The sequence below is a fragment of the Anomaloglossus baeobatrachus genome, chromosome 3 (genome assembly GCF_048569485.1).
Source record: "Anomaloglossus baeobatrachus isolate aAnoBae1 chromosome 3, aAnoBae1.hap1, whole genome shotgun sequence".
Classification (NCBI taxonomy): domain Eukaryota; kingdom Metazoa; phylum Chordata; class Amphibia; order Anura; family Aromobatidae; genus Anomaloglossus; species Anomaloglossus baeobatrachus.
In genome coordinates this window covers 455,871,253-455,895,583 of record NC_134355.1, presented here as the reverse complement: position 1 = coordinate 455,895,583, position 24,331 = coordinate 455,871,253, and the positions used below count along the sequence as shown (strand labels likewise).

The 24,331-nt window shown below is 43.5% G+C and overlaps 1 pseudogene; it reads left to right on the top strand.

Annotated features, from left to right (window-relative positions):
* LOC142297273 (putative cation-transporting ATPase 13A4) overlaps window positions 1-24,331 on the top strand; it is a 332,303-nt pseudogene that overhangs the window by 203,342 nt on the left and 104,630 nt on the right.

Genomic DNA, 24,331 nt, shown 5'->3' with positions numbered 1-24,331 from the left:
ACTAGGGCCCAAGTGCTGCCACTGATGGGGTGGGTGTCTGTGTGGCCCAATTTTTGGAAAAAAAGGGAGACTCCGCTTGGAGTAACCCTTGCTTGCTGTGTTTTTAAAAGAAGCCAAGATGAACAGAGCTGGGATCAGGAAAGACTTTGCTACCTACCCCGGTGTCATCCTGGGGATGGATAAGAATGGCGTATTTTTGAATGTGCTTGATGCAAATCAAAACATCCTGTTTGCAACTAGGGCCCAAGTGCTGCCACTGATGGGGTGGGTGTCTGTGTGGCCCAATTTTTGGAAAAAAGGGAGACTCCGCTTGGAGTAACCCTTGCTTGCTGTGTTTTTAAAAGAAGCCAAGATGAACAGAGCTGGGATCAGGAAATACTTTGCTACCTACCCCGGTGTCATCCTGGGGACGGATAAGAATGGCGTATTTTGGAATGTGCTTGATGCAAATCAAAACATCCTGTTTGCAACTAGGGCCCAAGTGCTGCCACTGATGGGGTGGGTGTCTGTGTGGCCCAATTTTTGGAAAAAAGGGAGACTCCGCTTGGAGTAACCCTTGCTTACATTGTTTTTAAAAGAAGACAAGATGAACAGAGCTGGGATCAGGAAATACTTTGCTACCTACCCCGGTGTCATCATGGGGACGGATAAGAATGGCGTATTTTTGAATGTGCTTGATGCAAATCAAAACATCCTGTTTGCAACTAGGGCCCAAGTGCTGCCACTGATGGGGTGGGTGTCTGTGTGGCCCAATTTTTGGAAAAAAAGGGAGACTCCGCTTGGAGTAACCCTTGCTTGCTGTGTTTTTAAAAGAAGCCAAGATGAACAGAGCTGGGATCAGGAAAGACTTTATCTACCTACCCCGGTGTCATCCTGGGGACGGATAAGAATGGCGTATTTTGGAATGTGCTTGATGCAAATCTAGCTGTGAAGTGTACAACTGGGGCACAACTGCTGCCACTGAATGGGTGGGTGTGTGGGGCCCAATTTTTGGAAAAAAAGGGAGACTCCGCTTGGAGTAACCCTTGCTTGATGTGTTTTTAAAAGAAGCCAAGATGAACAGAGCTGGGATCAGGAAATACTTTGCTACCTACCCCGGTGTCATCCTGGGGACGGATAAGAATGGCGTATTTTTGAATGTGCTTGATGCAAATCAAAACATCCTGTTTTCAACTAGGGCCCAAGTGCTGCCACTGATGGGGTGGGTGTCTGTGTGGCCCAATTTTTGGAAAAAAAGGGAGACTCCGCTTGGAGTAACCCTTGCTTGATGTGTTTTTAAAAGAAGCCAAGATGAACAGAGCTGGGATCAGGAAAGACTTTGCTACCTACCCCGGTGTCATCCTGGGGACGGATAAGAATGGCGTATTTTTGAATGTGCTTGATGCAAATCAAAACATCCTGTTTGCAACTAGGGCCCAAGTGCTGCCACTGATGGGGTGGGTGTCTGTGTGGCCCAATTTTTGGAAAAAAAGGGAGACTCCGCTTGGAGTAACCCTTGCTTGATGTGTTTTTAAAAGAAGCCAAGATGAACAGAGCTGGGATCAGCAAAGACTTTGCTACCTACCCCGGTGTCATCCTGGGGACGGATAAGAATGGCGTATTTTTGAATGTGCTTGATGCAAATCAAAACATCCTGTTTGCAACTAAGGCCCAAGTGCTGCCACTGATGGGGTGGGTGTCTGTGTGGCCCAATTTTTGGAAAAAAAGGGAGACTCCGCTTGGAGTAACCCTTGCTTGATGTGTTTTTAAAAGAAGCCAAGATGAACAGAGCTGGGATCAGGAAAGACTTTGCTACCTACCCCGGTGTCATCCTGGGGACGGATAAGAATGGCGTATTTTTGAATGTGCTTGATGCAAATCAAAACATCCTGTTTGCAACTAGGGCCCAAGTGCTGCCACTGATGGGGTGGGTGTCTGTGTGGCCCAATTTTTGGAAAAAAGGGAGACTCCGCTTGGAGTAACCCTTGCTTGATGTGTTTTTAAAAGAAGCCAAGATGAACAGAGCTGGGATCAGGAAAGACTTTGCTACCTACCCCGGTGTCATCCTGGGGACGGATAAGAATGGCGTATTTTTGAATGTGCTTGATGCAAATCAAAACATCCTGTTTGCAACTAGGGCCCAAGTGCTGCCACTGATGGGGTGGGTGTCTGTGTGGCCCAATTTTTGGAAAAAATGGAGACTCCGCTTGGAGTCACCTTGCGGTGTTTTACATGATTTTAGAAGGGCGTGCCATGCCTATATCTGTGTGTCCTCCTCTTTTTCCTTGTCCAGCTGTTTTGTTTTCGCATGAGTATATGTCCTTGTCACTTTCCAATGTGTTTGAGTTGTTTGTCACCTTTAGGACACCTTTGAGGGTGTTTTCTAGGTGTTTTTCTGTGTTTGTGATTGCCTGCCATTGTTTCCTATGCAGTTCGAGTTCGGTTCGTCGAACGTTCGACGAACCGAACTCGAACGGGAGGTCCGTTCGGCGAACCAACCTCGAGCCGAACCGCGACCGGTTCGCTCATCTCTAGTCACGGGACCTCTGTGGATTACGTCGGACCTGGAGGGGTATTTGGGGATTTTAATAAAATGGTGAAAGAGGGTGTTTTTTTGTCTTTTAATCCAAATAAAGGATTTTTCGTTGTGTGTGTTTATTTACTTTCACTTACAGGTTAATCATGGAAGGTATCTCGGGGACAAGCCTGCCATGATTAACTCCTTATTACCCCGATTGCCACTGCACCGGGGCAATTCGGGATGAGCCGGGTAGTGTCCCGGGACTGCTGCATCCAATGGATGTGGCAATTACGTGTGGCTGCTGGGTGATATTGTCAGGATAGTGGGCTCCCCATAACGTGGCGCTCCCCATCCTGACAATACCAGCCTCCAGCCGTGTGGCTCTATCCTGGCTGGTATCAAAGTTGGGGGGAACTGCAGTTTTTTTTAATTTATTTATTTATTTTACTGCACGATATAGACTCGCCCGCCAGCGGCTGTGATTGGTTGCAGTGAGCCAGCTGTCACTCATCGTAAGGACGTGTCTCACTGCAACAAATCATGGACCCCAGTGGGCGGGGAAAGCAGGGAATACCAGATTGAATAATGAGCGTTAGCCATTTTCAAAAGAGGAAATGCCGCCGGAGCTTTGTGACAGCCGTGCAGCGCCATGCCCGTGATCGGTGAGTAGGAAAGAGAGAGGGATTGTGCTGGGGACGCAGGACAAATGCAGATACGCAACGTGCATACATAGCCTTACTGTGAAAAGCCACGCTTTTGGTGATCGAACCGTTATCGAATGGTAACTCGAACTGCCAAACTTGAAGCAAATCGTTTGAGTTCGTCGAACGACTCGAACACCGCCCAAAATCACTCGAATTTGAAATTGGCAACCATTCGAATCGAACATCGCTCAACTCTAGTAATGACTCTATATAAAATATGCATCTCCGTTTTTGTATTGAATTACTGAAATAAATTAACCTTTTCATGATATTTTAATTTATTGACTTTCACCTGTATATATATATATATATATATATATATATACATACATACAGGTGCAAGTCAATAAATTATGTATATAATTACACATATATGTATGTATATATATATATATATATATATATATATATATATATACAGTTAGGTCCAGAAGTATTTGGACAGTGACACAATTTTCGCGAGTTGGGCTCTGCATGCCACCACATTGGATTTGAAATGAAACCTCTACAACAGAATTCAAGTGCAGATTGTAACGTTTAATTTGAAGGTTTGAACAAAAATATCTGATAGAAATTGTAGGAATTGTACACATTTCATTACAAACACTCCACATTTTAGGAGGTCAAAAGTAATTGGACAAATAAACCAAACCCAAACAAAATATTTTTATTTTCAATATTTTGTTGCGAATCCTTTGGAGGCAATCACTGCCTTAAGTCTGGAACCCATGGACATCACCAAACGCTGGGTTTCCTCCTTCTTAATGCTTTTCCAGGCCTTTACAGCCGCAGCCTTCAGGTCTTGCTTGTTTGTGGGTCTTTCCGTCTTAAGTCTGGATTTGAGCAAGTGAAATGCATGCTCAATTGGGTTAAGATCTGGTGATTGACTTGGCCATTGCAGAATGTTCCACTTTTTTGCACTCATGAACTCCTGGGTAGCTTTGGCTGTATGCTTGGGGTCATTGTCCATCTGTACTATGAAGCGCCGTCCGATCAACTTTGCGGCATTTGGCTGAATCTGGGCTGAAAGTATATCCCGGTACACTTCAGAATTCATCCGGCTACTCTTGTCTGCTGTTATGTCATCAATAAACACAAGTGACCCAGTGCCATTGAAAGCCATGTATGCCCATGCCATCACGTTACCTCCACCATGTTTTACAGAGGATGTGGTGTGCCTTGGATCATGTGCCGTTCCCTTTCTTCTCCAAACTTTTTTCTTCCCATCATTCTGGTACAGGTTGATCTTTGTCTCATCTGTCCATAGAATACTTTTCCAGAACTGAGCTGGCTTCATGAGGTGTTTTTCAGCAAATTTAACTCTGGCCTGTCTATTTTTGGAATTGATGAATGGTTTGCATCTAGCTGTGAACCCTTTGTATTTACTTTCATGGAGTCTTCTCTTTACTGTTGACTTAGAGACAGATACACCTACTTCACTGAGAGTGTTCTGGACTGCAGTTGATGTTGTGAATGGGTTCTTCTTCACCAAAGAAAGTATGCGGCGATCATCCACCACTGTTGTCATCCGTGGACGCCCAGGCCTTTTTGAGTTCCCAAGCTCACCAGTCAATACCTTTTTTCTCAGAATGTACCCGACTGTTGATTTTGCTACTAAAAGCATATCTGCTATCTCTCTGATGGATTTTTTCTTTTTTTTCAGCCTCAGGATGTTCTGCTTCACCTCAATTGAGAGTTCCTTAGACCGCATGTTGTCTGGTCACAGCAACAGCTTCCAAATGCAAAACCACACACCTGTAATCAACCCCAGACCTTTTAACTACTTCATTGATTACAGGTTAACGAGGGAGACGCCTTCAGAGTTAATTGCAGCCCTTAGAGTCCCTTGTCCAATTACTTTTGGTCCCTTGAAAAAGAGGAGGCTATGCATTACAGAGCTATGATTCCTAAACCCTTTCTCCGATTTGGATGTGTAAACTCTCATATTGCAGCTGGGAGTGTGCACTTTCAGCCCATATTATATATATAATTGTATTTCTGAACATGTTTTTGTAAACAGCTAAAATAACAAAACTTGTGTCACTGTCCAAATATTTCTGGCCCTGACTGTATATATACCGGTATATATATATAAAATGAACCATAATGAGTCGTCAACAACTAGATTTGTTTGGCAGAGGTATTTGTAAAAATGATAAATTCACAAAATTAAATCTAATAGTTTGCTCATCTGAAATACATTGTGATTGAAGGCACTGTGATTAGAAATGGCCCTTTAGTATGCTATAAACCCACCGATTATTTCCTATCCACAAGTTAATAATGATTTGAAGCGTGACAATTTCCTTTACAAAACGGCATAATTTAAATAATTTACACAGTGCAAACATAAGTTACTATTAGAACTATTTTTACCCCAGAAAAGAAGTTGCAATGTCAATGATGAATCAGGGCCTGAATATGTTCATAGCACAATATAGAATTAAATTACTGTGACATTGTGTAATGTGAAGAAATGCTGTACTGCATTCATTTGTCTACGTGCATTATTCAACACTGCTATCTACAATATAATAATTATTATTTTTGAAAGGTGATAATCTTCAGACAGCGTGTACGGTGGGAATGAGCTCTGGAATGGTGCCCGATGCTTCCAATTTACTTGTGCTGGAAGCTTGTAAACCTGACGGGGAAAGGCCAGCGTCACTTTCAAAACAGTCGATGGAAAGCAACAAGGTAAAATCCCACACCCAAAATGTTATTCTTGTGTATCAGGTTGATGTGAGAAAAGTAATAGAAATGTTTGTTTGTTTTGAGGAAAGGGAAATTCCACCTTACAAAAATGCTAAAAAAAAATGGACTGCTTTACAAAACATTTTTTCTTGTAATATTTATTTAAAATGGATTGTAAGCAGTAAAAACATTCTTTACCATGTTTTTTTTGGTCGTATGAATGTTGAAGTTTCCTTTAATGATGGAGCATTTAAAGGGGTGGTTCACCCATATTTTTTATTTTCCAGATCGATATTATGTTGAGAAACAATGTTTCTCTCAATTACCTTATCTTGGCAATAGTGCCTGTAAGAGGCGCTATTGCAGACCACTGTTCCCCATGGCCTGACCCCAGGGCTCAGTGACCTCGGGGATCCGGTGATGTCATGTCAAATACCTGTTGACCTGACATCACCGCGGCCGGCCGCAGTCTTCCTGACTCACTGAACTGTGGGTGATGTTTCACCACTCATCACAGCTCAGCGTCCCTTCTGCTTGCGGCGCCTTGCTGTGAGGGAGGAGGGAGCAGGGAGCTGATGGGCTGACATGCTGGGCTGTAATGAGCGGTGAAACACTGCCCACAGCCCTTCACTCACGGACACTGCGGCCAGCCGCGGTGATGTCAAGTTAACAGGAACTTGACATGACATCACCGAATCCCTGGGGGTCAGGCGATGGTGAACAGTGGTCCACAATAGCGCCTCTCACAGGCACTATGGCCAACATAAGGTATTTTAGAGAAACAGTGTTTCTCAACATAATATCGATATAGAAAATAAAAATAGTGGTGAACCACACTTTTAAAATGCTTATGTGGAATGATAGAACATTGCAATTAAATTTGTTATTATCATACATTAGTTTCCTCGACTTTACTTTTTAAAATATTAATGCCTTCTATTGTGGCTCCATAAACCTATAATGTCCAAAAATGTCACTCATTGTGATCCGATAATGTCCCCCATTCTGGCCCCTTTATACTTTCAATGCCCCATTCTGCCCCCAAAACACTTTTTATTATCTCTATATAGTTGAGATGTCCTCATTCTGGCCACCATACACTTATAAGATCCACATGCATTTATAATGTCCGCCCCTCTGCAGTTTCCCATTCTGGCCTCCATATACATTTAATGTACCCCATTCTTATCCTGATATGCTTTTAATGTCGTGTTCAATACTTTTTCACTATGTGATTTTTCATTATTACAGTACTAGTGATAAGTGAATAGTACCTAACTGTGTTTGGATTATTCATAACAAATCCCAAAGTACTATTCCAGTATTCATCACGAATAATGATCCTAATACAAGTCCATGGGGACCCGAAGCATGTTTCTTGCTGTGACGAATATTGGAATAGTACTCTGTATTTAGTAAGCATTATCTGAACATGAATAGTTGCTATTTGCCCATCTCTAATGATTACATATAATTTAATTTATAGAAATCTATGGTTTGATTTCTTTAACTGTGTGGATCGGATGGGTTGTTACCGATATCTATTGACAATTTCATGTCAATAGCACCTTTAGATATACTGTATATTTACTTATAATATTTGTTATATATATTCAATACTTGTTTCACCCTGTATACTATATATTTCACTGTATAATGTTCCCCATAAAATTGTAATGTCCCCAATACACTTATAATGTCCACCACTCTGGCCCCCACCTATTTATAATATCCCCAATTCGGTCCCTTGCCTTTTTTGTAGATTACATTAATATCTAAATTATGACGTGTATAAGTGATAGATATTTAAGTGGTGTTCCATTCTGCAACATTCATAACATATCCCTAGACTACACCCTAAATATCCAATATATTCAGGCACTACCACTTTGGGAGATCTGAAAACTACTAATTCATCAATTTTTAGAACTCCCATAGAAAGGGATGCAGAAGGCAGTTTATATATGGCACCCTCTCCAATTCTGACAATGCACACCAGGTTGTTGAGATAGATGCAGGTCTCGGCAATGAGACCTACATTTATTGGGCACTTATGGCCTATCCTAGCAATCTATATATATAATTGCCTTATTCTGTCTGTCTGTCTTGCTCCAAAATTGTGTCACCGTGACAGTGTCGTTAGAGTGACAACTGTTGGATTGGCCACTGGGCCCGGCCTGGCCCTGCACCCCATCACGGATTGGCCGCTTGCCTCGGCCTGGCCCTGCCCCCGCATGGATTATCCGCTCGCCCCGGCTCTCCGCACGCATCGCCCGCTCCAGCGTACACCGGTTCCCGGTACACATGTGCAGGGAGCCAGCATACGCTGACGCCTCGCCCGCTCAGCCCTGCTCTAGCGTACACCGGCTCCTGGTACACATGTGCAGGGAGCCGGCATACGCTGACGCCTTGCCCGCTTGCCCCCGCCACACGTTGGCACACTCGGCCTTGCCGCCGGCGGACATAACCTTGCGATGCTGGGATCGTGACCGAGCCGGTGTACGCTGGTAACCATGATACACATCGCATAACTATAGGAAGCGCTTCCCTTAGTTACCCGATGTGTATCATGGTTACCAGCGTACACCGGCTCCCGGTACATATGTGCAGGGAGCCGGCATACACTGACGCCTCGCCCGCTCAGCCCCACCCCCGGCAAACGTTGCCACGCTAGGACCCGCCCCTTGTGGCCCCAACATGGGGGATGGAGCACGATGGGGGGTGTGCAGCATGGAGGATGGAGCACGATGGGGGGTGTGCAGCATGGAGGATGGAGCACGATGGGGGGTGCGCAGCATGGGAGATGTAGCACGATGGGGGATGCGCAGCATGGGGGATGGAGCACGATGGGGGGTCTGCAGCATGGGAGATGGAGCACGATGGGGGGTGTGCAGTATGGGAGATGGAGCACGATGGGAGGTGCGCAGTATGGGGGATGGAGCACGATGGGGGGTACGCAGCATGGAGGATGGAGCACAATGGGGGGTGTGCAGCATGGAGGATGGAGCACGATGGGGGGTGTGCAGCATGGGGGATGGAGCACGATGGGGAGAGCGCAGCATGTCGGGTGGAGCACGATGGGGGGTGCGCAGCATGTCAGATGGAGCACGATGGGGGGTGCGCAGCATGGGGGTTGGAGTACAATAGGGGGTGCACAGCATGGGGGATGGAGCACGATGGGGGGTACGCAGCATGGGGGATGGAACACGATGGGAGGTGCGCAGCATGGGGGATGGAGCATGATGAGAGGTGCGCAGCATGGGGGATGGAGCACGATGAGGGGTGCGCAGCATGGGGGATGGAGCACGATGGGGGGTGCGCAGCATGGGAGATGAAGCACGATGGGGATGCGCAGCATGGGGGAAGGAGCACGATGGGGGGTGTGCAGCATGCGGGATGGAGCACGATGGGGGTGCACACCTCCCCCCAGAACACACACACACCGCCACACGCGCACCGCACAACACAACACACACACACTGGGAACCACAAACACTGCCCTACACAGACACCCAGACACACAGACAACGCCGCACACACACAACACCCAACACACAAACACCGCGGCATACATAAATATACGCACATACCGCGCAACACACACACTGCACAAAACATACCTCCCCCCAAAACACGCACTCCACACCCACACAAACCGCGCAACACATACAGCACCACACACACAGAACGCTGCAGACACACAGCGCTCCACAAACAATGCAACATACAATGCAACACACATACAACACCACTCTCACACACCCCCACACCCAGGCAACACCCAGAACATTCACAGCACCCTACACAAACACTTGGTAACTACACACAACAACATCTATATACAGTGCCTACAAGTAGTATTCAACCCCCTGCAGATTTAGCAGATTTACACATTCGGAATTAACTTGGCATTGTGACATTTGGACTGTAGATCAGCCTGGAAGTGTGAAATGCACTGCAGCAAAAAAGAATGTTATTTCTGTTTTTATTTTTTTGTTAAATTGTGAAAAGTTTAATCAGAGGGTCATTTATTATTCAACCACTCAAACCACAAGAATTCTGTTTGGTTCCCCTAAAGTATTAAGAAGTATTTCAGGCACAAAGAACAATGAGCTTCACATGTTTGGATTAATTATCTCTTTTTCCAGCCTTTTCTGACTAATTAAGACCCTCCCAAACTTGTGAACAGCACTCATACTTGGTCAACATGGGAAAGACAAAGGAGCATTCCAAGGCCATCAGAGACAAGATCGTGGAGGGTCACAAGGCTGGCAAGGGGTACAAAACCCTTTTCAAGGAGTTGGGCCTACCTGTCTCCACTGTTGGGAGCATCATCCGGAAGTGGAAGGCTTATGGAACTACTGTTAGCCTTCCACGGCCTGGACAGCCTTTGAAAATTTCAACCCGTGCCGAGGCCAGGCTTGTCCGAAGAGTCAAGGCTAACCCAAGGACAACAAGGAAGGAGCTCCGGGAAGATCTCATGGCAGTGGGGACACTGGTTTCAGTCAATACCATAAGTAACATACTCCACCGCAATGGTCTCCGTTCCAGACGAGCCCGTAAGGTACCTTTACTTTCAAAGCGTCATGTCAAGGCTCGTCTACAGTTTTCTCATGATCACTTGGAGGACTCTGAGACAGACTGGTTCAAGGTTCTCTGGTCTGATGAGACCAAGATCGAGATCTTTGGTGCCAACCACACACGTGACGTTTGGAGACTGGATGGCACTGCATACGACCCCAAGAATACCATCCCTACAGTCAAGCATGGTGGTGGCAGCATCATGCTGTGGAGCTGTTTCTCAGCCAAGGGGCCTGGCCATCTGGTCCGCATCCATGGGAAGATGGATAGCACGGCCTACCTGGAGATTTTGGCCAAGAACTTCCGCTCCTCCATCAAGGATCTTAAGATGGGTCATCATTTCATCTTTCAACAAGACAACGACCCAAAGCACACAGCCAAGAAAACCAAGGCCTGGTTCAAGAGGGAAAAAATCAAGGTGTTGCAGTGGCCTAGTCAGTCTCCTGACCTTAACCCAATTGAAAACTTGTGGAAGGAGCTCAAGATTAAAGTCCACATGAGACACCCAAAGAACCTAGATAACTTGGAGAAGATCTGCATGGAGGAGTGGGCCAAGATAACTCCAGAGACCTGTGCCGGCCTGATCAGGTCTTATAAAAGACGATTATTAGCTGTAATTGCAAACAAGGGTTATTTCACAAAATATTAAACCTAGTGGTTGAATAATAATTGACCCACACTTTTATGTTGAAAATTTATTAAAATTTAACTGAGCAACATAACTTGTTGGTTTGTAAGATTTATGCATCTGTTAATAAATCCTGCTCTTGTTTGAAGTTTGCAGGCTCTAACTTATTTGCATCTTATCAAACCTGCTAAATCTACAAGGGGTTGAATACTACTTGTAGGCACTGTATATACTGTATATAACAAAAATCATACATTAACTACACAGTACGTAAATTCTAGAATACCCGATGCGTTAGAATCGGGCCACCTTCTAGTATACCATAAATTTACTACGGTGGAATATCCCTTTAAGTTTTCGACCAAACACATTGTAAGGCTATCAATCTATTTATATGGCTATCTTGAACACTTTTCTATGTTCACAATTGTGATACTATTCAGGTATAACACACATGCCCTTTTTTCCAGAAAACCATGAAACATAATATGACAACAGCCTCAGATATTACTTGGGGATTTAATAATAGTGCTGGAAAATATCATTACGCAATGAGTGGCAAATCATATGAAATTATCAAGCAACATTTCCCCGACATGGCATTAGAAGTAAGTACTAATTCAGTAGCACAATTATTTGTAATTACAAGAATTCAGTAGCGCGATTACTTGTAATTACAATCCATCACTTCAATGTCAAACCAAATAATTGAGAAAACTTAAACATTAATCTAGACAGTAAAATGATGCATGGATACATACTATTCTGCATATATGTTTCAAACATGGAGTTATGACCTCATGCGTAGATTTCAGAATGGTAGGTGTGATTAGCAGCTAAACTGCCTCTATAGACTGCCACATACCTTTTTAATACAATAATCATCAGTGCTACTGTTATCTATGGGATGCAAAAATATAAACTGTATACTCGATGATTTTTGACAGTATGAATCTTGTTTGAGAAGATAGCATTGCCCAATCACAATTATTCTTAAAGAACTTATCCAAGAAATGTAAGAAAAAATGAGTAAAATAAATAACAAACATTTAATATCTTAAGTCACACAAAATATTCCCAATGTAGATACACCCAAAATTGTATAAGGGCTACAGATGAGCTTTAACTTTTAACTCAAGTCAGGCTCAACCCGGCAAACCCGAACATCCACGGGTCCACTCATTACCAAACATGCATTGAGACTAACGCCATAGGACATAAAGTCCAAAGAATAAAGTATGTAAAGCCCAAAGTTTATTATAGCATAATAAAAAAAGATCTATAGTGATATCAATATAAAACAGGTGCTATAGTGCAGAGACATATACTAAATATACCAACCAGAACAATTTTTTTGAACACTGCTATGCTCATTAAAGATGGGGGTAAATATTACCCTAGAGAAAAAGTAAACAGTCTAAGGTGCGCAGTGCATGTTAGGATAGAAGCACTTATATTGCTGGGGGTATTGCAATTCTGCCTCAACGCACGTTTCACTCTTTCTTCATCAGGGTGTGTGATTTAAATATTAAACATTTTTTTCTAAATACCTTTTATGTAGCAAAAATGTATGCTTTATCTAGTGAAATCTGTCAGAATTTTAAAGATGGAGCTACCATAAATCTGTGCAGCCAATCTTAAATTTCAGAGGACAAGGAGTGGGACGGGCTGCATGGAGAACATCTGATAGAGACAGGACACTAAGTGGAGTAGACTAAAGGAGAAGATTGAGAGTCCTCAGTGGTTGATAACTATAACTTTTAATGGCTAACTGAAGAGATGGTAATAAATAGCAAGCTTTCGAGACTACACAGGTCTCTTCATCAGGCTCAGTATAACACATACTATAATAGAAGAGTGAGAAGGGGGCGGAGCTCTGCTTCCAACTCCTACCTCAGCCTCTAGCTCCTTCCAATATTCATCACCATAGAATCTCATCAGTAGCAGCTCTCATCTTCTACCTCAGTAATGGGAAAGTCTTCACTGAATACAGATTTTTCCTCAGAATTGAGAATTTTGATAATGACTGATCCATTCTGGCAGAGAAAGAAGCAAATTTGTCTAATACGATATATTACAAAGTTGCTTATTTTCATGTGTTTATTAAATAAAAATTAAAACGACAGGTACACTTTAAATTTAACTTAAATACAATTGCTTACCTACCAAAGTTAGTGTGTTGAGTAAAATGTATTTAGGATTAAACATTTTTTTAAAGGTGGTAGAATTTCAAACCAAAAATATCTCCCTACCCCCTCTCACAAAAATAAAACAAACAAACAACCAAAAAAGTAAACTCCATTACATCCATTTTACTTTTTGACTACCTTTTTGAATATACTATTTTGCCAGCAGTGCACCAAATAACTATAATGTAGTGTGTTGCAGCATTTTTAGGCAGTGTTTCCACCTACTGGCATTAGCTTTTGAGTGCACCTTTCTAGTCAGGGGAATTTACATCCTTTATCCCAAAAATGTGTAAATAAATAATCAAATTAAATCGAGATGTTTTGCCACATTGATTACTTTGTGAAATTGGAGACCTTACAAGTAGGTGGTTGTTGAATTATATTTTTGTCTGGCAAATGATCCCTGCCGGTGCCGGGCATTTCTGACTAATGTTATATTTTTTCAGATTTGGTTAAGTTTCTCAACAAGGTTTAAAATGTAACATTATTCCTGTATGCTAAACATGGCACAGTTACGGTAAATGTTGTAGGGTGATAGAAAAGAAGCCTAATATTATGGGATACAATATATTGGATTCTAGCATAACACAACTGCCACTGCTTGTAGCAACCATCACTGTAGCAGTACTCCCTAACATATTACACATCGTGCCTCCATTGCCTCTGGAAAGCATAGTAAGGAAGAAGAAGTGAAGTTCACAATGGAGTATAGGTCCCATCACTCATTTCAATCTCAGCAATGTATCATTGGACAGTGACACCATCAGCTGGAATAAATGTTATAATCTGCCCACATTTTCATCCTTCATTATCATAACACTTTATATTGTACAGAGCGGAATCTGAATTCAGTCAAAAATACCTGTTTTTGTTATGCTCCATAGTGCCCTAACCCTCAGCACCCTAGGGCAATAGTAACATACTGCACCAAAACAACTTCTTCCACAGATTTTTCTATGCTCAGCTCTGGAACAAGTGATGTTATAACTATTGTTGTGGTAGGAGTCTCAAGAATGCCTGAAAGTTAAGGTGGTAGTCACGTTGGTAGTGAGTCCTATGTGAGAGCAATTCATATGTAAAAATTATTTTCTCTATTGCTGAAGGACCAGTCTGTTGCACCATGTAGTCTGTGTTGTTGAAAACTAAGCTGGGTGCTTCCTGGCACACATCAACTCTGTCACCACATGAAATCACATCAGCTGTTGAAGTGGACAAAGCAAACTGACCATCAAGATGAACAAGATTAATGATGGGTTAAACCAGACTGTAAAATCTGGGATCCATACTGAATACCTAGTATCTTTGCCTTGGTCCCAGACACAGAGTTCTCAGGGAATTTTATTATAGAGTTGTTTTACTAAATGGGTTGAAGGACCTGTGCTGATGTCATACCCATGTGACCAGAAGGGGCAGGGCCTCAGCCAACATAGCTGATGCCAGGAAGTAACATTATTTTTCTCTTGGCTGAGGCACCGCCCCTTCTGGTCACATGGGTATAAGCCCTTCTAGCCACTTAGAAAAACTATTATATAATAGAATTAGCATAAATAACAGATAAGGGGAGGATGGACAGGCAGGGAGGCAGGAATCACTATCAAAACCCAAACCAGCTATCAGTTGATTGGCAGCTACTGCCACTCAAGCTGCTCATTTTACAAACTTTACTTGCTTGTGTTTCAAAACCTATACATCCTAGCTGACAACTAAAGGTATGTATAGAATCATCAAGATAGCACCAGTACAGCACTAGCTTTAGGTTATATAGGAAAATCCTGGAGATCGGTGTGCATTAATGTGAAGATGCTTATTTTTGGTATCAGCAGTTCCAATTTTGTCTAGTGAATGACACAGGAAAGAGCTATCTTCTGTCTTCCTGTCACCAGTAATGTTTGTGAATCCCACTGTTTTAACAGCTTAGCTTTTGCATGCCAAGCAACTACAGATTAAATTATAATTCCGTAAATGCAAATATGAAATATGCAGATACTGATTGTGCATATTTACATTCAAGCCATACTTTATACACCACATTTCAACATTTTCAAACTTTATGTTACAGATTCTGTTAAAAGGAACTATTTTTGGCAGAATGACACCAAAACAAAAATCTGGCCTTATAGAAGATTTGCAAAAAATTGAGTAAGTTGAGAAGAAATTTCTTCTGATGTCGAATATAGTTTGTTTCCTTCTTGAAGCTATAATTTGGGGTTCACTCTAAGGTTTAATATTTAAAATGTTGTCAACTGTTTAATCCTAGACCGAAGATTATCAACATGATCTGAAAGATTATTGTTAATATCAGTATCTTACTTTAGATATCGACTACAAAAAGCTGCTTATGATAAACTTGGCCTAGCCTAGAGAATAATGGACATTAGCAATTAGCTGACATATTTATGCTACACCAATCCTGACAGATCTGATTTATTTAATAATTCTGTAATCTTGAACCTATTGATAACTTTTATATTGCATTTAGATATTATAGTTATTTTATAATATTTAAAAAGTATGTCTATTTATAACTGTTATTTTACTTTTATTTTAGCTATTATGTTGGTATGTGTGGAGATGGAGCAAATGATTGTGGGGTAAGACATTTTACTATTTAATACCTACATATTTCCCTTCTTTTTCTAGAGTAGAAAATTGTAGTAACTTTGCTGCCACATTAAAGTAAATGAATTTGTTGGGGGTTTCACTTGAATCATCTATTTCAGAGTTGTAGATGGAAACTGTGATGTAAGCACTCAGCATAGAGCATAGGATAAATGTGATCTGATCCAAAATGTTCAGTACCCAAATGGAAAGAAAAAACAGCATTCAACTCAACCCACAAAAAAACAAGTGCACACTTAAGTCTATCATCTGTTAATGGAACTATAGGGACTTTCAAGAAACTGGTAGCACAAAGGCTCTGGAAAAGTGCTTTGGCTCACCTCCTCAAAAAAAGGAATACAGCAAAATCTGCATTCCCTAATCCAAATGTCCACTCCCTTCTGAGCACTGCAATGTGCCTAAACCACAGTTAATGTCCATGTTGTAGTTAGGAGAGCCCGCTTAATGTACAGGATGTGTGTCTCCAGAAGCACAAGCTGGGCACAATGTATGGGCACTACAATGTAATGGGCACTTGTGGTACCCCTGGGGTTCAATCATCACAGGGCATTGCGTTTCATTTGGGTGCAATGCTTGGACTCAGGTGATGAAGGAGTTAATCACTGGTGTTGTTTCTTGCTTACATCTAGCTATGAGTCACCACTTACACAGGAAGCCAGGCAATCTGGGGAAATCCAGTTTGCCCGGAAATCAGCCACTAAATGTCATCCCAAGGGTGGTGGCAATGAGCAAGGAAGAAACACACAAACAGATTCTAGTTAGAACAGTCTGAGACAGCGAAGGAAAAACAGGTCACCTGGGGGGAGTGGTACACTCAGCTCCCCTCAGGGGGACCACCCAGGATGTGTGTTTAAGAGTTATCTCGGAGAAGGATGACAGAGTGCCAGAACATCATGGGACTTGTAGTACCACGGCTACTATAGAGAGTACTTCACAGAGCGTCTATAGCTATGACCAGCCAGACTGGAAGAGGGCGAGAAACAGAGGCGACCGGTGGAGATGGTGAGACAGAGGAGACATGGCAGCTGGGAGGGGGCTTAACGGCTTCCACAGTGCCAGTGCAGTCGGGGTGCAGACCCATCGATTGAGACACCTTCACGGACTCTAACAAATCTGCAGGGGTTTTAGATTTCATGTCCCATCACCCACCACACTGTTTCCTGGAACACAGTGACATATAGGATCTGAGGTTAGGTTTACAGCCAGGCCCCACGGTGAGGACCCACGTCACCTGTATACGGGACGGGACACTTAACATAGACAGTGCAGTCCCCAAGTTGGTTCAGGCCACGTGAGCCGCGAGTCAGTGCAAGGAGGAAGGTCTCACCCATTTCCACAGACACTGGTGATTGCCTCCGATTCACCCGAGACCGTCTGGAGTCTATCCATGGCGGCAAAAAGCAGCACCTCCGGGGACCTTTAAGAACTGTGAGTAAAAGCATCCCCCATTCCCATCCAACAATGCTCCTGTGGGAAGAAAAGTTGCAGGAAGTGTCCGTGGCAGAGGAGGGACCCTTCACCCTCCTTCCATCCCCCTTTATACTGGACAACCGTTCGTTTGTCCTTTACATGTAGCCGACAGGGCCACGGAGCCGGGTCAGGCTAGTCACAGCAACCCCACAAAACCACTGGTCCGGTGACGAGTAACCCCTGAGGCCCCGTGGGGCTCTTATTTGCAATTGTTAATTTTGCAACATTCACTGCATTTGACTCCATGAGTGCTTTCCAAGGACAAAATCATCATAATGTAATGCCCTAGCCTATCAGGTCGTCACAGGGTATTGTGCAATCTGCCCTTCTGCACAGTATCCACCCTCCTTGGCTACGGGTCCTGGTACTTTAGTGTTGCTAGCAGCTTAGCCAATCAAAATCCTAGGAACACTTTACACTTTACCCACCAGACACACCATGGGGGGCCTGAAGGGAATAGGGCCGCCCACATGGGGGGTTGGTAGGGAAAAGTGAAGAAAGTGACAGTTGAGCTGGAGTTGAGCAGGAGTTGAGCAAAAGAGTGGAGAGTGAAGAGGTGACTCTCTGAGAGGGAGAGGTCACTGGCAGGGAGCAGGGCTCCTGGAGTTACTAGGTGACAGACGTTGGTCTGGGCTTGGTAGGAGCTGGAACCCCGGTCGCAGGGGATAGTGTCAAGGGGCACAGACAGCCGAGTAGGGCAGCCAGCAGCCTTGAGCTATCACTGGGCAGGGGCCAATGCACGATGGGGTACGTGGACCCTAGGCCGGAAAGTAACTTCACGCATTCTGGTAATTTACCCGACGGGGGAGAAGACTTAAAGATTCATCCCCAACCCGCTCCAAAATCGGGGTACTAGTGCACCAATGGGATAGGACTTTCCCAATACAGTCCAAAGAAATCTTATGCCTGAACCCTGAGAGCAAGCTCACTCCGTTAGCCATACGAGTGAGCGGGACCCGAAGAGTTTTATACCCGAGAGTCCAAACAGAGACAAAGGTGACAAGGACAGAGCCACAGGCTAACAGCAAGACCAAGGGCACGGACCCAAGCGTGCTCCCTACAAGCTGCAGTGGTGCTCAGTATTCTGGTTTACAAGCTGTCGGTGTTGTTATTCTTGGTTTGAGTGAGTACACTGAAAACTCCAATGGCACCCAAACACCAACCAGCCAACGGGCCCCGGGACACAAACTCCTTACCCATGGAGGGGTTAAACATCAGGCTGCCACACCATCATCACCGGGCACCCCAACGGCAGCGGTGGTCCCTCACATTACCACACACCGTGGGTGGTGTCACAAACTTTCTAACCCCTTTGTACTTATCCCCCCTTTTCTTTTAATTCGAGTGTCCGCGCGGACCCCCCGGATCCGGAGACCCCTCGAGCCACCGCAGCTCCGGATCCGAGAGGCTCGGCCGCTGGCGTGGGGGTGATAGAACTACACCCATAGATGAAATCCCAGAGGAGTTTAATTTCCAAAATGTGGTCACTTGAGGGGATTTCTGCTGCACTAGAACTTAGGGGTACTGCTTCTCTCCCAAGCCCTGCTGTATTGCTAAACGTTATTGCAGTGTAACATGTGGGGTATTGCCACATTCAGGAGAATTTGTGTAACAAATGATAGTGTTTTTTTTCCTAATTCTATTGTGAAAATTGGAAATCTGGGGTTAAAACAACATTTTAATGTCAAAAATATAATTATTTTTTCTTCACCGACAGACCTGTGGTGTCAATATGCTCACTTCACCCCTAGATTGATTTATTGAGGGGTGTAGTTTGAAAAATGAAGTCATTTATTCATGGTCTGCTTTTCTGGCATATCAGGGGCTTTGCCAATATGATATGGCAGCCCCAAACCTTTCTAACTAAATTGTAAACTCCAAAATGGCACCCCTTCTCTTCTGAGCTTTCCATTATGTTTTAAAAGTAGTTTTTGACCACATATGGGGTATTGGTGAACTCAAGGGAAATTGTGTAACAAATTTGTATGGTCCATTTTCTCCTATTACCCTTTTCGAAAATTATAATTTTGAGGCCAGATGAAATATTTAATGGGAGAAATGGTATTTTTTTTTATTTGACAGCCCCATGTTTTTACAATTCATTGAATCACTTGAGGGTTAAAAATGTTCATTACACCCCAAGATGAATTCCCTGAAAGGTTTAATTTTCAGAATGACATAATTTGTTGGGGGTTTCTCCTGTTTTGGTATGTCAGGGAAGATTCAAATGTGACATGGCTTTCGCAATCTTTTTCATACAAAATGGCGTTGCTTCCCTTCTGAACCATTCTGTGCACCAAAACAGTAGTTTTTCATTGCAAGTAGGCTATGGGTGTACTCAGGAGGGACTGCACAACAAATTGTATGGTGTATTTTTCCTGGCACCCTTGTGAAAGTAGAAAAATTTGGGGCTAAAACAACATTTTTGTGGGAAAAATGTGTTATTTTATTTTCACGGCTCAATGTTATAATATTCTGTGAAGCCCCTGAAGGTTCAAGATTCATCACACCTCTGATAAGTACTTTGAGTGGTATAGTTTCAAAATTCACTTTGGGGGGGGTTTCAATGCTTAGACACAAACAGTAGTTTTCCACCACACATTGGTTATTGGCGTATATGATTTCTTGTTTCAACGTTATAAGATTCTGTGGAATGCAATGGGATTCAAGGTGCTCACCATACATGTAGATAAATTCCATGAGGGCTCTTGTTTCAAAAATGGGGAAATTTATGGGGATTTTCTAGTATTTAAGCAAATTGGGGTCTCTGCAAATGCAACATAACATCCACTATTGGTTGCAAACAATTTTTCGTTCCAAAATTGAAATTGCGTTCCTTCCCTTCTGAGATCTGGTGTGCTCCCAAAAGTAATTCTCCACCACATATGGGGTATCGATGTACTCACGAGATATTGCACAGCAAATTTTATTGTCCACTTTCTCCTGTTACCCTTGTGAAAGTGAAAAAAGTTGAGTTAAAGCAACATTTATGTGGTAAAAAGTTATTTTTCCTTTTTCAACGCTCAAAGTTATAAAATTCTGTGAATCACTTGTGGGTTCAAGGTGCTCACCACACCTCTATATAAATTCTTGTATATATAAAAAAGGGTTTGTATCCTTCCTGTTTTTGGTAACCAGCTAAGATAAAGCAGATAGCTGTGGGCTGGCATTGCCAGGCTGAAAAGGTCCATGGTTGTTTGGAGTTTGCCAGGCTTAAAAAGTGCCAGACCGTTGCACCAATTCTGGTGTTTCCTAATGTCCTGGTGCAGTGGTAATCAGGGTAATATTTATTGGGGTTGATGTCAGCTATGTGATGTCCGCTGGCATCAAGCCCAGGGGTTAGTGGTGGAGAAAAATCTATCAGACACCCCCATTACTAACCAAGTAAGTGTAAAGTGAAAAAACACACAGGAAAAAATAGTTTAGTGAATAAAGCATCACCCACATTTTCCTTGGTTCAGCAATTTACTCTAAAAAAAAATATCCCACTAAGCTCAGGCATAATCCATGATCCACAAATACAGGCCAGGCAGCTGTGAATAGCATCAATAACAGGAGCAATTACCCAAACCAGGAAAATGGATATGTCAGCAAGGTAATGATAATAAAATATGTTGTATGATTTAGTGGGTTTTTTTACCTTTACTGATACAGGTCAGATTGACCCTGCGGTTTCTGACAATTACATTCAGTATCGGCTTATCACCAAATTTATATGTTGTTTATTTCCCCTGTTTTTAATGGAATAATTAAAAGTTATATTTTATTATCATTACCTTGCTGGCATATCCAGCTGTGAATAGCAGTAAAGTACAGCTGTTCACAGGCGCCAGGTAGTGAGATAATGCTCAATACAGCCTCTGACTCAATGCTGTACTCAGTGATACTTGGCGACGCTGAGTCACAGGTTGTACTCACTACTTGGTGAGTACATGATGTTGGTCTGGGGGGCCTGGGGAAACTAGCAGGTTCCCTATAAATGGGCGCCAACATTATGTACGTGTGTGTGTATATATATATATATATATATATATATATATATATATATATATATATATATATATGTATATATAAAAATATATATATGCTAATATATAAAGCTGAATGTGTGTATGTGTGTATGTCCGGGATTGGCATCTGTACCGTCGCAGCTACAGCCCCAAAATTTTGCACACTCACACGTCTGGACCCCGAGAGCGTCGTAGGCTATGTTGTGAAGCGAAATATTTACCTCACGCTTTCCAATTTACCAATCAATTTTGCCCCTATTTACATAATGGGGAAAAAGTGAAACGAAAAGTGTATCCGCACCATCGCATTTACAATCACGAAATTTTGCACAGACACCTCATGTGACACAGGGAACGTCGTAGACTATGTTTTGACAGGAAAATTTAACCCCGCGCTTTACAGTTACTCTCCAAAAAACATGCCTCCATTAAAGTAAATGGAGCCTGGAACTACAGGTTATTAGTAGGAGCTGTGATTGGTTGCTATAGGAACAAAAGACATTCATAGTATAAGAAGCTTATATGTGAGGTAATAAGATGTCAGTGGGGAGATGGATAGAGACAGACAGAGAGAGAGACAGAGAGACAGACAGAGAGACAGACAGAGAGACAGACAGAGAGACAGACAAAGAGACAGACAAAGAGACAGACAGGGAGACAGACAGGGAGACAGACAGGGAGACAGACAGGGAGACAGACAGAGACAATGGTGAAAGAGACAGACAGAGACAAACGGTGAAAGAGACAGAGACAGAACTGGAAAGAGACAGACAGAGACAGAACTGGAAAGAGACAGAACTGGAAAGAGACTGACCTGGAAAGAGACTGACCGGGAAAGAGACTGACCAGGAAAGAGACTGACAGGGAAAGAGACTGACCAGGAAAGAGACTGACAGGGAAAGAGACTGACCAGGAAAGAGACAGACAGGGAAAGAGACAGACCAGGAAAGAGACAGACAGGGAAAGAGACAGACCTGGAAAGAAACAGATGGGGAAAGACAGCCGGGCAAAGCGAGAGACCTGGAAAGAGACAGACGTGGAAAGAGACAGACCTGGAAAAAGACAGCCGGGCAAAGAGGCAGACGGGCAAAGAAACAGATGGGCAAAGAGAGACACCTGGAAAGAGAGACCTGGAAATATTACTTGGCCAATTTAGTTAAATCTGTGTGGAATATCTGTGGTGTTGAAATATATGTTGTGAAATGCTTTTATTAGCTTAGTTTTTGCCTTTTAATAATTACATTTCTATCAATTTGTTTTGTGGTTTTTGTGTGCAGAATAAATATTTGTTAATACATTCTATTTTGATAACAACAGTTATTAACCCGGGCGAAGCCGGGTAGTACAGATAGTATATATATATAAGCACACGGCTTTGAAAATCATTACCTACAATCAAGATGGCTACCTTGTCAATTGTGGGAGCATTGAAATGTCGCTGATGTTCACCTTGTGGTGTTTTGTCAGCTCGAATGACAACCTTGTACTCTCCACTTGGCATGCATTCAAGTGCAGTCTTGAAAAGTTGAACATATGGATTGTTGGAGTGAAGGTTCTACTGCAAAATAGGGACAATATCAAGGCGAGTGTTAGGAATTAAAGAGCATCTCCGCTGAACCTCTGCTTTTGCATTTCCCATGAAGAAGATTTGAAGAAATTGAGGTGACCCAATTGAGTGGTAAACCTGTCTTTGAACTTTAAATGTCAGCATAAATCCTGTTGTAAACATTTCTTTTGTTGCACCAAATGATGTCATTTGGAAGCAGGAGTTGTAATTCCTAATGTTGTCCAATAAATGCTTTGATATTGTACTGGTACCTGTCATCAGAGACTTTAGGGGATCTGGTGGTGACAGGAGAGGTGGAAGTTTTATCTTGCCATTGGCACAGCATAAACCTGGCGGGTCATCTTTCCATTTCAGGGCACTGCAGTCTATGCAGACCACATCCATTTTTCCTATCTGAACTTTAGGATGATCCTGATAGTTTATGTCTGACTGGTAACAAAAGGCAGCATGTTTCAAATCTCCAACCATTTCCTGTGCCCTGGTGGAATAAATAGCAGTTCTCTTAGTGGCAAGTCGGCCTTCTCTCTGCTGAGATGACCATTGGCCCTTGAGGAAGCAGCTCTTCTTCTCTTGTCTGCAAGCCTCACATCCCTCTCCTTAGAAAGTTCATTGGCCCTTGGGGAAGCAGCTTGTTACGGGGGGACCGGCAGATTAGGACCAGGGGTATATATCCCAATCGCCAGTCGGGGCCCACCGTGCTCCAGATGGTAATGGAGCTGCTGGCACCCTGTGGGTTAGGCGGAGACTATAGAGCTGGATGGCTCTGAGATAACTCAAGGAACCGGTCACGTGTGTAGGGACATGTCAGACCGGACGACAACCCAGTTAGCGTTTCGGTGGAGCGGACGCTACTCCGACCACGTGTGTAACAACACGTCAGGCCGGATGGTAACCAGTTAGCGTTGACCGAGAAGACCGCTGCGACAGCGCCCTGTCAGCCACGTGTGTAAGACACGTCAGGCCGAGCGGTCCTCCGATTAGTGTTTCTGGCCACCACTCGACTGGCCACGTGTGTAAAGGACACGTCAGACCAGGTAGTCACACCAGTAGCATTTGACTGGGAAGCTGAGGATAATAGGGTTCACACACCCAATCCAGGAACACCCTGTTAACTTCACAGGGGTTCTGGGGTGCGCTGTCTGTGAGCGTAGAGGGCACAACCGGACAGGTGGCGCAGCAGGTACACTGTCCGTGTGCGTAGAGGGCACTCTCGGACAAGTGACGCAACAGGTATTCTGTCCGCGTGCGTAGGAGGCACAACTGAACAGGTGACGCAGCAGCCGCAGCCCAGTTAACGCCACTGGACTGCTCTAGCACAACAGGAACGGTAGCAAGGAAGCACGGCGCCTGACCCTCATGTGCTGAGCCA